At 41.5% G+C, this 16,715-nt stretch overlaps 1 long non-coding RNA gene across 1 annotated transcript; it reads right to left on the reverse strand.

The window, feature by feature from the left end:
• Window positions 1-6,970: 6,970 nt before the first annotated feature.
• Window positions 6,971-15,033, reverse strand: LOC139794162 (uncharacterized). The gene is made up of 4 exons (XR_011724986.1): window positions 14,685-15,033; window positions 11,911-12,021; window positions 11,705-11,776; window positions 6,971-10,444 (listed from the first exon to the last, which is right to left on the reverse strand). It is a non-coding gene; the product is annotated as an uncharacterized lncRNA (long non-coding RNA).
• Between the last annotated feature and the right edge of the window lie 1,682 nt (window positions 15,034-16,715).

The raw sequence follows: 16,715 nt of genomic DNA on the forward strand, positions 1-16,715 counted from the left end.
ATGATTTATAGCAAAACTTGATGTGGTAACAAGGATGTAAGAATGCCCAGCATAGGCAAAGCTCAAGAACAGATGAGAGAGAATCCAGTGTTTCAGATAAGAGCAAGAAACAAAAAAATAAATCCAGCTGTACAATCTGGTAGCAGAATTACTGAAGGGCTATAGGAAGCCTATAACTTTTTTAGCCTCCCAAGAATCAGAAGTATTTGGCAGACAGTTGAGACAGGAAACAAATAAGTCTTATTTGAGGCCTCAAATATTATGTATAAAATATGTCAGATCATGCTAATCTTCCACTAAAATCTCATAATATCATAGCTGTAAAGTGTATATTTTAAGGCATTACTTTAGAGTACCAGAGTTGCCTGAACTATCTACATCTCTGTCTGTCATATATACATATATATTTGTGTATGTAGGTATCCATGTATCTATAAAACTAGTTACTTCCCTTTAAAATATGTTTCTCATAAGTCAAAACACCCTTTTGATTGCACTACATTTTTTGTTTTCAACATTGATCTCTAGGGCACTGATAAAGAGTATTTTTGTGGGTTTTGGAAAGCTGAAAATATTTGCACTTTAAAAATCCCATGTGCAGAAATGAAATATTTCAGCAATCAAGGACATGGCCTGTTCCCTGAGCATGATTCACTGTAGCTAAGCCTCCAAAGAGGCAGAGCTGGGGAATGATGGCCAGTATTAATGTATTCTGGAAAGGTTAAAAACAAGCCCTGAAAACATAAATAGGTGCTGTTTAAAACAAATTACACACAGGTACCTCTCACAGACCAGCTGCTGGCATTACACCATAGTCCAGACTGATGATTTTTCCTCCTGATGAACAGGAGCACGCACACTAGGTGTTCGTAGCAAAAGCAACAAAAAACCAACTGGGGCCTGAGAAAAAAGGTGGTCTGTCCTTGGTTAAGTGTGATCCCTTCCAGGGACCACATGCTGGCTGTGTCCTGCCCTGCTTGATCCTGCCAGCTACGGAGGGGGATGGCAGACTCCAGACTCCTGGTCTCCACAAGGGGATGTGCAGCCAGCTGCAGGATGGGGCTCTACTGTTAACATTTGCCACTTCTGTCAGTCACTGACAAGGCAGGAATTTTTGTCAGCAGTTTTGCAGACCTTATGAGGGCTGGCTAGTCAAATGTCTCAGCACTTGAATGATTCCCAGCTACCTCCTTTTTGGCCCAGGCTCAGCACAGCTCAGTGCAGCCTCAGCAATAGCATGTGATCTACAGCAGTGCAAGAGCACAGCACCTGAAGCTTCTTAACCTAAGCCATATACCAAGAAACACACCACAGCCATTTAGCAGCCATATAAGGAACAACCCTGGCACTGATCTCCTGCTCTCATTTCAGACTCCCTCACCTCACACTGCTGCACCACAGCTCCTGCCTGTATAGACTCCAAGAGACTTTTGGGTTGCACAACGTTGTGTCTGAAAGTGGGAGTAGATGAACCCGGTCACTCAGTGACCAATAGTAAATCTGCAACAAAACAACCAAAGGAATCAAGCCCCACATCTTCTCAGCCCTGCTGCATTTTTGCCAGAAAGCCCTAGGGTCAAAGGGTTGATGGCAAAGGGTGTCTTTGCAGCCCTGAAGTAAGTCCTTTACTCTCCAATCCTCAGCCAGAAAGAAACACCTGTGGTATAAGAACTCCTACTCCTCCAGTTCTCTGCATCATAGCAGAACAGCCCCAAATTGAGACCAGCCTGGGCTGAAGCTACTTTTATGCAAGCCCTCCTGTTCCAACCTGCCCAAACAGGGCCTGCAGGGCTCATTCATCTATTCAGGTTTTGTACAAGAGCAGAGCTAGGTTTGCAAACCAGACTCAGTCAGGATTAATTCTCCCTATCCTGCACAGCACTTGTAGGAAGGCATGGATTATATATACACCCAGTACTAACAAGGACATATTTCTACTTTTCACTCCTCAAGGACTGGACAGGGACAGAATGACTACCATGACAAAGGGCAGCAAAAAATTTCTGCTGTGTTTATAGGGACTCCTACACCTGACGTTTCTAAAAGGGGGGCACAAGTATTTTCCTGAACTCCTGAACAGCAGGAGACCAAAGAGGGCTGGGGCTCAAGAGGCAGGGACAAACAACTTCTTGCAGCACAGCCTTATTGGTCTTGGAAGCTCTATACTCATTCCAACAGAAATGAATGTGACTGAAACTCACCTGCTCTCCCTTGATCTCTCTTTGGCAAACCATTGTAGCTTCTGCAGCTCACCATCTAATAAAATATTTTTAAAAACCCAGAACAACTAAAACAGACATGTGTTGCATTTGGTACTAAAATTTTTTGGTCTTGAGGAAGAAACAGATACTTCAACAGTGGCTAGAAAGCATGAATATCTGTGAATAGCTTGTTTCTTAGGTTACTGCTAAAACACTTAATTTGAAACTCAGCTGTAACTAAAAGCAAGTGAACAGCACAACTGAGCCCAGGAAGCCTTCTAGCTTCCCAGCCCCAGGCTGGGCACTAGAGGTTCCTGTGAGCCCTGGCATCTCATGTTCAACTCTTACTGGAAAAGACCAAACCAGCAATGACAGCACATCTGTAAGGGGCAGCCCAGGAAAAGTGAAGTGTTCTCAGTAGAGGAGAATAGCAGTAATTATATCTCTACCCATTCAGGCTATTTGTGTTGGCACTGATATCTTGTCCAGGGAAAATGAAATTGTCCTTCTTGGGAAGACTTCCGAGTGAGAGGAACCTCTGTGCTGTTCACAGGGGGAATATTGCTGAGAAGGGCCCGGGTGAATGAATCTGGGTCACAGACTAGAGAATGTAAAAGAATGTTTCTCTCTCTTTCAGAGGAAAAGCATATTTGCAACTCTACTTACATTTTTAAACAAGCAGCCAAAGGGTCTTTATCTCCTATACGAGAGACAGACAAGGAAGAACTTGTTTACTTAAACTACAAAATTTTATAGACGAGTCTGAAGTTGGGGAAAACTTTTTAACCCTCTGAAGCTTGAACAACTTTAAGGCTGGGAAAATACTTTCTTTGCCATGTTTGATCTGAGTGGCTGTATAAAAGGATAGGAAGGTCTGATTTTGCAATGCATCCAGGTAATCTTTGTGAGTGTCCCAGTACCACGAAACAACTTTAATCCCCCAATTTATCCTTCCCTCTGAGCAGCCTCCATACTCACCAATTTATAACATAGTTGCCCATTTCCTCTCCAAATTCGGATTTTGTCAGACTATAGTAAAACTACTTCACACTTTTGTGTGCCCTAAAAGATGCTCTCTCTACTTCCAGCCTATCTTGCCTGGCAATACACATTGTTTAGCCTGTTCTAGCTCCAATAGAGTCATAGGGTGCATATGAGCTAACTTGCATTGTATAAAATGTCTGCTCTTATGATATGAGGTCCTTTATACATTTGTTGCCTTAATGAGCTATTGCCAGCAATATTTCTGAGGGTTTTTTTCATTATTTGATCCCTTCATCATATTTGCATGCCTTTCAAGCCTCCTTGTCTTCTCAGATTTGATAGCCTTACACACTGTTTCAGTGTGCAACATCATTAATAAAGTAAATCAAGTGAAAGAAAACTTCACCTACATTATCCATTCACAGCAGAAAACAAAGCTGCACTTGGCTTTCTTTAACTATAGAAAAAGCCTGATAATGCTTGCAACTCAAGAGAAATACACCATGTCTTTTTTTTAATTTTTCAGTAAACACTAAAAACAGCTCCTCTGTACGTAGGTTTTTAAATCTTCTTTAAGGTTTTCCTCTTTGTCTCCTCTTATTTCTGAGTCCTACAATCCAAAAAAAAGAAACCAAACCTGTAGGGCTTCTCTACCTCTGCCAAAATGTGAGACATATATATGATTGAGACGTATTTAGAATAATTGAAACATCACTAGCAGTTCCTGTAATTTTATCTATTGGAAATACATGACTGCCAGCTAGCAGTTTTTTCTTCTACGTGTCAGCTGGGGCAGATTTGATAAGGCACATGCACTTTAGATGACATAGCTTTACCAAGTGACAAGAAAATCTGCAAGGGAAAAGCTCCTCAGGGCCTTTTATTGCAGGCTCTTTTGTGCATTTGTGTTCTCTTCAAAAGGGCGAAGTCCCCTTCACTGTCCCACATTTAGGTCCCATCCCTTTCAGAAGAGCTAATTATGAGATTACATGGAGAGTTTCCTTCCCCTGCAGTCACAGGGACATCTTAAGAAGAGTTTAACTGCTGGGAAGGGTCTCCTGCTACAGGCAGGCCATTGATAGATGGGCACGGGTCTGGTGAAACTTCAAGAAGACTTAAAATTCCTGAAGCTACGAGAAAAGTTGAGGCCAGACAATGATGCTCTGGATTCATATAAAGGAATATAAAGACAACAAAAATATTTAGGATGCCAGGACTGATATGTTTGTCTTTCGTCCATTATTTTTTTCATTACCTTTACTAATGACAGCACCTCCAGTCCCTTCCCTGCCCCTTGATACTAAGCCTGTGTGTAGTTGAGGTTTTTAAGCTCTCTCCACAAATGATGCTTATGTCTTGCAGACTGGTCATTTCCTCTACCCAGCCCACACAATTTACAAAACAGATTGCTACTTACCCTAAAAACTTCCCCACCCACAGGTTTTCAAAGTAGTGCTCCTCTTCCGTCCACACCATAAAGGTAAAATTTATGATTCAATCTATATTTGAGCATGAACTTATTCATTAAGCCTCTTCACAACAGCTTTTAAGAAAATGTTGATCAGAGATCCTGGATTGATTTACCTTGGACACAGAAGGGCTCTGCAGAATCAGAGGCAACACAGGACTATCTGCTGATGTAGAATGGCCTCAGGAGGTAAAAGCACGGAAATATATTATTGGAAGTTTCATGGGCTTGATAGTACAGAAAGGAATACAGATTTTTCCCACCTTACCACCATGCATTTAAAGTGCTGTAAGAATGGGCTGCTTTCTATCATGCATTGAATTCCATTCAAAAATTGGTAATATTTTTCCCAGCTTTTTTGGGGTTTTTTTGTCTGGTTTTGGTCTGAAAATTCTGCTAGCTTCTTGTTCTAGTTCAATACAATGGAATGCACAAAATTCTTCAGTAACAATTACCTGTGCCCTAGTATGAAAAAGAAATGGTCCACAGGAGCTGAAGAATCTTTCTCCCTGCCTCTCCTTCCTTTTACTTCCACTATACCCACAGATTTACAAAAAGCATAGTTTTGATTTTTTTTAATTTTTGTTTACTGTCCCGTGGTTGGCTGGTGCTATTTTCAAAGCTGTAAACTGACCTGGCTTATTACCAACATTCCTAATGCTGCTGCTGCACTGGGAAAAAAAGATCCCCCACAAACCACCTACACACACAAAAATTCCCTTTTGAGAAGAGACAAAGCACTGATTTGGGAAAGGATAAAGGCCAAATCCATAGCACATAATTGCCTGGCAAAACCATTTGAGGTTTTGTGGTGTAAAAGTGACATGACTCTTTACCATACCACCATGGTGCACTGATGCAGTCATAGCTCTAGAGATTATTCCACTTCTTGACTCAGCACTGAAAAATGACCTGGAAAGCAACTTCTAAAGGCATAAGCAAGTTCAGTGATAACTTAGTAGTGGAAGAAAAAATATTTGAGTAATCTGTCACACAGAGTGTCCCAACCACAAGACTGCCACCAAAAGTCATTTCTTGTCACCCTATGACTCACTTAATAAGGAGTTATGAAAACTATGAAGCACTCTTATTCCTCTTCTTCCCCATGAAGCTTGGATCCATTTACTGGGAACTTGGATACTGAGTACTTTATCAGCCTAATTAGGAGATACAAATTAATGCTGACTCCTGTTCAAAGTCTTTATCATAAAAGTTTTAACTTGAGCCTCATTAAAGTAAAAGAGACTGAGCACCCCAGTTGGTTCACGGTTGCTGTATGCAGGACTTGCAGTATTAGTGTCCAGTTTCCAAAATGTGCTGTATTTCACACCCTATTCTTCTGCAAAGCATAGAAGAGGAAAAGGGGATTTTTTTCAGAAATGGAGCTGTCAGTATTTCAACAGAGGAAAAAGCCCCTGAAGAAATGTGGGGAGATACACAGTATCAGGAAATAATATTCAGGCAATTGAATTCTATGGGGTGGACCTCCTGCTAAAGGCTAAGTCATCTCATCTTGAGGGACATTGCTCTTACAGAAAACTTTTATATGAAAAAGCAACCTGAATCACTGTGAGAGAACTTGTTCTGGGACTTAACAAAATCAGATAAAACTCTCTGCAAACAAGAACAGCTGCAAACACTTTCTGCAATGAGCGAAGGACAGGAAACTCACTGGACTAGGGGCTTTACATGCTCTTTTTCACGTCCTGTAAATTGCACTGAAAGATGCATGAGAAGGGCAGGTAAACACCAAGTGGAAGAACTGTTCTTTATGTCTGGTCCAGCCAAGAGCTGAGGCCAAAGTCAACACAAGGCACTATGCTTAGTCATAAAATCCCCTGTCTGTCTCAATGGCTTGAGGTTTTTTACCTTCTCCCTTTGTAATGTTGTTATTATATGCAACAAAGACAGATTTCATGCAGGTTGCTTAAATATTAACTATGTACAATTTGAGGAGAAAATATTAACCATGTACTTGACATAAATATTCTACTGTTATATGCCAATATAACACATATTCCCTTTTCTGACAGGACAACATGGTTACCCCTTCTCAAGTAGTATGCAGAAAGTTGCAGCTACATGATTGGTATGAAAGAGTGCTTTATAGTCATGTAAAGGGGCAATCAGAAAATGATGGTAGAATGATACACTAAAATATAATATAATGGACAAAATGAATGGAGAACACTATGCCAGCACCAAAAGAATTAAAGTTTCTGTGGGGAAAATATGGCTGCAAACTGCACACAGTGTACACAGAGTGTACAATGAAACCTTTGTAGAAAAAAGACCTCATTTAGACCTCCTTGGGAAAGAAGAACTAACATATTTTAAACCTTTACTGAAATTCAAGAGGAGATATTTGAAACAATGAGAAATATTTGTACTATACTATTACAGTAAGGACATCTCCATTTGGGAGTTTACCCATTCCTCTGATTACCAAACAGGAAAATGCACAATTAAAATGGCCTCTTTTTATATATTACACAGCTTGGAATTTCTTGAGTTGTCTTTTAAGGCATCAGTTTGGCTAATTTCCTATGGATTTAAATCCAGCTTTGGTGATGCAAACTGCAAAGGTTGCAATGAACATTGGGAATTCGCTCGGCCCAGGACCAGAGCATATGGACTATTTGTGTTACCAATATTTAATGCTGATGAGATGTATGAAAATTAAAATAACACACCCAGGGTCCCTGAAATTTACACAATTGCAAATTGTGTAAATTGAATAAGTGGGCAAGTGGTTCCACTGGGAGGCAAGGGCATAGGTAGCACAAAATCATTTTGTTGCTCTTTCCTTGGGCTGTGTCTTCTGTGGAACATAAAGCTGCTTGAACCTAAATTAGCTTAAAGACTACCACATTATGGCTGCTAGTCATAGCTATAGAAATGCAATTAATGAATGTTATTTAACTGCTGCATTCACCATAAACTTATTATATAACCATGTTATTGCATGCTTTGGGTTTTCACTTACTCCTTGTTTCAATACCATGACTCAATGGAGAATAATCCTTACCTTATTTTCCAGCTTCTCTGTGCTACCTGCTCTAGGAGCTATCAGGGCTGAAGCCACCTATATCTTTCTCTCCCAGCCTTTGTGCAGACCCTGGCAGCGGGGCTTCTGAGAGCAAGAGCAATGTGAGTGCAGGATATGATGCACCCTTCCTTGCACAGGATTTGGCTCAGACCCTCTTACTCAGCCAATCCCATGAGCAAGTATTACTTCCCCTGAGTCGTGTTCCTTGAAGTTATCTGCCTTCCTAGACCACGATGCTCAGCAGCCAGTGTTGGTTTTATTCTGTTCCCATCAGCTTTCTGGTGTTTCCAATGTTCAGAAGAGCTGGGCTGGGTGGATGAGGGGCAGGGCACAGGCAGCTCAGCAGAGGCATGGGCTTTACCATCTACAGAAGATGGTCACTTGGATATCCCAGAGGTTGAGATTAGCAAATGTAAATAAAACCTGGATATCTGATTTTTATTTAAATAATCATGCCATTTGACATCTCCTGTTACAAGATAGTGAGCATCTTAAACCAGGTCAATGCATCATATAATCCCATATCTTCGGAACCACTGAGGCTCCTTCTCTTTTTCTGAGAAGAGGATGTGTGTGTGAGAGATGACTGTAAGGTTGAACAGTCCTGAGAGGCACTGCTGACGAGGAGAAACAGACTTCAGCTTCCCAGGTGTGTTGAGAAGAGCTGCCTGCTCTTTTATTGTGTGATTTAACCTATTTTAACAAGCAAGGTGATTAATGACAGAATGACCACCAAGCTCTCCTGTCAGATTTCTTCAGCCTTTTCACAGTGCTAAGCAGCTACATCTTTAATATATTTAACACTGTTATCACACACGCCCCCATCCTTCAAGTTTTAAAGTCACATAGAGACTCTGACTCAGTTTTGGGAACTGAGAAAGACTTCCTTGCAACAATATTCTTAGTGGATTTTAAAACCTACTTGGTTTTAGGTCATTTACTTGAAGCATATTTTCAGTATGTTTTTTCTTCCAGCTGTGATGACCAGATGAAATATTAGTTGTGTGCTAAGTAACAGAACCTGCAAGTGGAGTCCAGGAAAAAGTAGCTGTGGTAGCTGCTGGTGCTGAGCAGCCACCCAGCTGCACTTGTTGGGGGCCTCTCCAGCCTTCAGCATGGGGGCAGCAACCACAAGGAACCTAAACCAGCTTCCTGATTATGGACAAAACCTACAGCAATATTTTCAATGCTTCTCTCATGCCAAGAGAACACGAAGACAGTAAAAGGCCATTTTGAATAGCCTTGTTTAATATTTTTTTTTAAATATCTGAAAATGCCAAATGTTCAAATCTGAAATTTCAGAAGAGCATCTTGGAATCACAGAAGTTTAAATCCATAAGGACATCCAAATACCTACAGCTTTTTGATCCATATAAGAATATCTGTACCTAGATGTTTCCTGGTATGTATCTTAGCTGGTTTAAAACTCTGATATCAGTCTCCAAAATGTGCTATGTAGCATATTCCTGAGCTTAGAAAGTTCTTACCATTTCTGCAGATTAGTGCTGAGCTCTTCATTTTTATCTCCTGCCTGTACAGGATGTGGAGAGCTAGATGATGCTATCATCTTTGCAGCACCTTTTTTATATGCTCAAAATCTGTTGTCAGACAATCCCAATATCTTTCATCCAGACAAAATACATTTCTTAAAAATTCCTTCACCTTCCACATGCCTCTCATCATCCTTCTTGATCACTGCACTTGGCAATAATGAAGTATAGTGCCTTTGTCAAAAGATTTCTGAAGGCTGATGCCACTGAGGATGCACTTTTACATTGATTTCCTTTCTTAACAATTTGAGACCGACATTTTGGAAGGCTCTATTAATAGACCAGGAAAATTCCAACTGCAGATCTGAGCTTCTTTATAACAATATAGTTACTTCCATTACTTCAGGTTTCTTCCTGCCAAGATAGGTATCTATTTGTGCTGATAGACTCATATATTTCTGCCCAATAACATGTTAATTGATTTAACAACCCTTCAGTTTTGTTTGATCAATACAACAAAAATCAGTGGTGATAAATGATGGATACCTTCATCTGTGATGTAAAATGTGTAAGTTATACATAAATGGAGTGGTTGTTTATGGAATGTTTAGTTTTGGTTGTATTATTAAATTGCTCACTACGGCAGGGGCAGTTCCTTGATTTTGCCTACCTCTGTCTAAACATGCAGTAAAATGGGATTAATACTGGCATGTTGCAAAGATTTGCTAATGATTTTAAGTATTTTTTTTATCCTTGTTCTTACACAGTCTTTGGGCATCTGTCAGTCAAAAGTGTTATGCAAGTGCTTGGCCACACTGTCCTCTCACGCAGGACGGGCTATTGGCATTCTCCCTTGTAGACATTGTTTGTTTAACGTAGTGATCAAAAGGCACTCTATTGCCACCAAACCCTGAGTCACCCTCCCAAAGGAACAATCACCCTTTCTTTCCAATTGGGTGGAGATAGCATGTTTCTTGCTAAGGGACTGGTGATCTCAGTCCAAAAGTTGTTGATAATTATTTATTAAGTTGGAGCAGGCTATTTTATATTGAGGAGGAAGGGAAAAGGAGGCTTACTCCATGCATGCCTATAAGCTTTTGTCATTGCACTACTAAGATCACAACTACAGCTTAGTGTCTCTCTCTCTTTTTTTTTTTTTTTTTTTTGCTAGCACAGAGTCACAGAGGGAGAGGCGAGGAGCGTCAATAGAGGTGGTGCTGTAAACGTCAGGAAAACATCTGGCAGGTCCTGGCTGTAGCAAAGGAATAGAAACATCACTCAGTCTTTTCCAGACAGACTGTTTGTACTCTTCTTGTTTGGGACATTCTTCTGAGGAATCACTGGTTTTAACTTTTTTATGGTTAGGAAGATGCAGCAACATCAGAATAGCGCAGGAATCACCCAGATGATGAAAGCTGTGGGCAGCAGCACATCGTAGTAAAACAGTGAGGAGGAGGGTGATGAAGCTGCCTGTCATGTGTTAGGGGATGGGATTTCAACATGAGAAGGACTGGCTTATCCTGCCCTACAGAAGGTCAAGAAGAAGACTTTGCAACTGGGCACTACACTCTTGTGCCCCAGGATGAAAAGCAGGGGGGAGGAAGGGCAGGGTTCAGAAATAGGGATGTGGCAAAACCCAGTCCCTGTGAGCTCCTGATTGCTCTCCCCTTAGCTACTGTAACCCTCCCAGCAATCGGGGCAAGGGGGAGGAGGGAGAAGAGCGTTTTAAAGAGAAGTACAGGGGCACAGGGTGGCACATGAGAAATTTGCTGGAATTGGTCTGTTGGGCTGGAACATGGCAGGGCTCTGGAGAGTTGCTCAGAATACAAAGTTTCAAAATATGTACAGCTCACACTCAAAAAATGGCTTGTGTCTGAGGGTGGGGTGTGCTTTCCCCAGCCCCTGCTTGCAAGACAAATAGAACGACGGGAGGGGGGGGGGGGGGAGAGCGGCGGGGGGCAGTAATTGCTGTCACTACAGTAAACTGTTTAACTAAAGCTAATTGTGCCCAAGTTTGTTCAGGTAACGCTTATCCTTGCTGCCTGATTCCTAGAGACTGCCCAGGGCAGACACCTGATGGCATAACTGTGTCTGAACAGGACAGAGCAGGGCAAAAGGAGCACTGAGAGCTCGAGTCTGGGCTCAGCGAGGCCACTGGGAATTTTACGTAGGATCTGTTATGAATCCAGAAGGGTAATACCGAGTACAGAGGTTTTTCAAGACTCTGCAGTCAGAAAGATTACAAATTATTTTAGCTGCATGAAGGCAGTAGTTAGTAGCCAATAGTTGCCTTTAGCATGCTATTCTTCTTATGTGAATTTTTACTTGTTTTTCCCAAATGACTAGAAGTATGAATCTCCTGCACAGCCACATCTCTATGTCAAAAAAACGCCCTATGTCAAAAAAACTTTGCTTACATTAATAGCAATAAAGTAACCTAATGTGTGGTATCACATTTCTTTTATAAAATTATTATAGGTCATGGGTGGTCCAAATTTCTGCATATGCTTACCTGAACCTGGGTACCAGTGTGTCAAGAGTTTTAGGCAGTAACCAGGAGACAGATGCTCTGTTATTCCCACCACTACCCTCCAGAGGAAGACGAAGAAGGGAATAAGGGAGAGAGACTCAGAAGAAAAGACTAAGATAGGTCTAATGGAGTAGTAGTAGTGATAGTGAATTACAAATATATACAAAGTATGTGAATTCAGAACTCACACTCCTCAGCTGGTAATTACTTCCCAACCAGAAAAGTCCCACGCTGAACTCAGCAGCAGCTGGGATGAGTCCAGGGTCCCCTGCAACAGCCTCAGAGCTGCCAGGCTGGTCCTGTTTGGGAAGGCAGAAAGTGGCCTGCATCAGTGAGTGATGTTCTTTGGTGAGGAAACAAGGAGCAGTAACCCACAAAGCTCATCCCAACCAGAACAGCCCCCAGTGGGCTCTCTTTATAATGAGCACCCAGGGCAGGAGTTCTGTGATTGGCCCATTTGGACCACAGGCACAGCTGCCCCCCCAGGCTGTAATTGCCCCAGCAGCACCCAACAGGTGCTGGTGGTGTCCCAGGTGGGAGGGTTTTTAACCAGGACACCTTGCCAGCGCTTTGCTATCACTGACCTTCAGGGATCCTCTCAAAGGAGCAGATACCGCTTGAGTTCTGCAAACAACTGAGCTGTGACAATCCTTGCACACACGTTGGTGATGTGACTGTGACCGGGTACCTGGGTTTCTCAGAGTTGCAGGAGACAAGTGACAGAACCATGTTTGAGCCTGAAAGCTTCTTTCCAGCCTGTCTGACTTTAAAAAGATCTTTGCTTGCCTCAGCCGTGTATCAAGTCACTCTGACCTGCTACAGTTAGATTTCCATAAATACAATCTACAAAAGGAAATACTTGCTCCAGCTATTGCTGCGGGAAATTACAGGTCCATTCATTTATCATACTCATCAGTATAATATACCACTTGCTGTACACACTATTCCTTTGATTATTCACAGCGTTGTTTTAAATCACTTGGTGCTCAGGACATGTTCCTGCAGATGGCAAGAACCAGCAAGCTCAGGCTAAATCAGGGAGCTGTAAATTACTCTCTGTGTCAGTAACACTGACAACCATGTGAGAGCCCAAGCTCTGGTACAATGGGCTGCAGGGCTCTCACCAGTGTAAAAGGAACCCCTGGGTAATATCCAGATCAGATATATGCCAGGAGCCAGTGAAGACCAATCTCATCTGAAGTGGGGATGCAAGCTGAGGGGTGTTTTCCCCCCTTTATCTCTGGCTCTCCACTTTCCATTTCTTTCTGTCTTCACCTAACACTGCTGATAAGACGTGGTACCTGCCTTGCCTGTTCTGCAGTGCCACTCCAGGGAGATGGGGACAAGAAGCAGTCAGAAACTGGCCATACCTACGAGGAGTTTGCCTACATAGCAGAGTGGTAATACTGCTTTTTGCATTGAAACTCTTTTGATCTTGCAGATTACAAAGCAATTCAAGCCAGGATAAGACTGGAATTGTTTTACTCCTTTTTCAGCTGGGGCAACCAGGGCAGGAAGAGGTACCAGCATATGCCCTAAGTGACCTCGTTAGACATGCAGGACTTCTCAGACAGACCTCATTGTGGCCAAAACTCCAAAGAGCTCTTGCTTTTCCTATTATTTAAAATAAAATAAGGTGGGTAACTCAGGCCTGGAGATACATTAAAGGAAGCAAATGTAGTCTTTGCAAGGGTCATATATGCTGCAGAAGGGACTCTGTATGAGCTGGCATCTCCTTTCAAGCTCTGTTAGTCTCTCCTAATATTTCTGCGTGTTGTATTATCTTCCTGTAGATGTTCTGAAAAAAGCATTCAAAAATGCCTGATGAGTGTCTGCATGATGGATACTCAGCAGTTCTGTAACAAGACTGAAAGCAGAATGCTTGCTTCTGAAAGTCTGTTTCAGTCCTGAAATTCTTTGTAGGAATAAGGACCCGTCACAATCAAAGACATCAGTCCCCAAGAGAGAAAAAAGATATGCCAGACTGATCTAGTGTGATATAACATCAACACTCAGATTATCTCTGTGCTAAGTATTTTCTACAAATCCGCTCTTCCAGAAGCAGAAAGCGACTCTAAGTTTCACTTAAAGGTATTAGGAGTTTTTGAAAGAACAGCAGGTTCCTGTAAATGGCTCATTCTGTGATGCTGGTGTTCCTTTCTCCCCAAAGCACTTACAAGTATTTTCATTCATTTTATGTTTTAGTGGAAAATAAACTGTTGAAAAATAGCATAGCTAGACACATGAAATACTTTTTTTTTGTGTTAGCAGATGTTTACAGAGTGAGGAGAATTACATTTTTCTGAGGATAAATTGTTTCTGGTGTTTTTAAGATTTTTCACCTTAGACCCTTACAGGTTTACTTACAGTACATGCACTGCGTCAGGTAAAAAGAAAACCAACAAAACAGTAGCTTTCACCTATTTGCCAGTAAAACTCAGAGAATTGTAATCCTTGTCACATGCAGCTCTTTGTGACAGGAAAATAATGTTCCATGGTCAAAAATCTTCAGCACAAAGATTTTGGTAGTGAAGTAATGCCGGGTATTTACTTAAAGCAACTATTTGTTAGCAAATTAGAGCCATGTTTAACAGCAAGGTGTTTAGATTTGGGAAAGAAACAAATTGAAAGAGAGCAAATTCACCTGCCACTCAATCAAATCTATATTCATTTACTAAACAAAGCATACACTGGGCGAAGCTAATGAAACATTTCTGTGCATAAGTGCAATTTGGTTTATAAGTCATCCACACTTTCAAAATTTTAGTGTGCTGCTAGGTTGAAAAAATGTTTCAGTACAGCAGAATTATCAAAAGGAGATAGAGCTGGATTGAGGACAGATGCTTACTTAAGCAGCTGTGAAGGAATGAGAGGCAGCGTGGGATGGGGATGATAAGTTACTTGGCTCTTCTTCCTCAAATCCATCAATATTTAATTTTCTTCACAAGATACTAACACATACCTGCTAAGGTAAGCAGAGAAGCTCAGAATGCTATTTTTCAGGTAGTAAATACCAATGCATCAGCTTTTGTTCAGGATTCCTTGCAATCACAGCAGTTGCAAACTAACTTAAGAGATGAAGGCTGATTCCTGAACAGATCTTACACCACAGGTAAAGTCCATATTTCAGGGTCACAGAAGCCACGCAGCAGGCACAGGGCTGACATGAGAAGCCTGGCTGATTATTCCAGGCTTTCTGGGAATTACACTCTGCCCCTTTGGGAAAGGTGAGCTCAGTGCCTGGGAGGAGAGACGGGTGCCAGCAGACCTTGGCAAATTCTCTTGCCATGGGTGGCATCAGGCATCACAAGGAAAGCTGACAGCTTCCTTGTTTGTAGGATGCCTTCAGAGCCAATGAGGAAAGATGCTTCAGATGTGCAGAGCCTTTCTGGGCCCATCTTCAGTGCTCAGCCTGCATCCCCATCTCAAGCAATAGTCCCAAGAACTGTTACTCTATTTTAGGGCTTTTTTCCAGACTTGGGGTGTTGACAGCAAACTGCACACACAGGAGAAGGCACAATGCTGCTGTTTTTTGCAAACAGAGCTCCAATCTGTATCAGAAATTGCTTTGCTATTACTTTGTGTGTATCAAGAGCTTTGCAGTTCCTTTGCTTTTAGTTCCTCTGGTTTTCATTCCTGTATTCCTGAGTGAGACATGGGACAAATTTTTTACAAAGGAAATCGAGACTTGTTTTTAATTTTGCTTTCTCTGCATCTTGTGGTGCTGTTCCCTGGAATATATGGGGTTTGGTGTTTTTCCCCTAGAGAAGCTCAGGAAAGTTCAGCTAGATTGTGAGTTAAAGCTGATCCAAAGTGCTATGTGAGCTTGCACATACTGAAGTGTGTTAAAAATACAGTGTGAATCATTAGGAAGCAAGTGACTCTGGTTCCAGGATTATGGTTCTAGCTGGAAAAAACAATAGCCAGTAAACTAAGACCTCAAAATTATACCTCAGCCTTGATGCATTCTCAGGGTACCTTGAAAGGGGAGAAGAAAAAGCCAAATGCATCACTTGATTATAATGTGAACAGGAGATACAATACAGTTTAGTGCTATTGATGAAACAGCAATAGTATCAATAGCAAAAATACCAAGAATTTATTGCTATAATAGAGTTCCCATGCTGAATTTCTTGGAGTCATCAAGAGCCTTTATTTGATGAGCTTTAATCTCTAAAAAGGTCTGAGTATTCCTGTGGAGTGGAACAGAGAAAGGCAAGTTATGCTAATTAAGGAGAAGATAAAGGACATCAGTTTGTTTAGTCTAGCAAAATAAGGACAAATTAGTGGAGTGGGGATGCAATTACTGTAAGTAAATACATCAGGATGTAACAACAGAAAAGGAAGAAAATACTTAAGCTAAAGGACAATGTTACCTAAAAATAGGTAAGAACTGCTCAAGAATAAATCTGTGCTTGAAATCAGGTTTTCAAACCCCAAAGGAATGAGAATTGGAAACAGCCTTCTCCTAGGGCCAAAATCTCTCATTTGTTTTAAAAGGAATCTGAATGTATTTGATCACACAAGCATACTCCTGATACTCTCTGCACTGAAATTTTTATTTTTGGCCCTTCCTTTTGGATGCAGCATGAAAGTAAGCAGCAGGTCTTCACTATACAGAGGGCAGGATGTGTGCACCTCTTGTGCATCTGTCAGGATGAGCTGAAATATGGCCTTATTCAAGCACAGAGGTGTTATCAGTCAGACTAATTAAAAATGGGTCTTCAGGAAGTGAAAAAAGTTACTTGTTTCTCCCCATGCTGTATTTTAGTTTTCTGTTTCTCTCCACACTGTATTATGTCCTTGCAGGAAAGAAGGCAGGGAGGTGCTCCTTTGATATGAAGCACAGAAGGGAGAAACTTCATCAGTTTGGAAATGCTGAGTTCCTCCGTGGCAGTATTGGTTTACATCCATCAATGGCAAACAGTGTTTTATTAATTCACTTTTACAGCAGCATAAGCAATTCTCCCTGCTATGCTGAGGCAGCCACCAG

This window comes from Heliangelus exortis, chromosome 3, assembly GCF_036169615.1.
Source record: "Heliangelus exortis chromosome 3, bHelExo1.hap1, whole genome shotgun sequence".
In the NCBI taxonomy this organism is placed as follows: Eukaryota; Metazoa; Chordata; class Aves; order Apodiformes; family Trochilidae; genus Heliangelus; species Heliangelus exortis.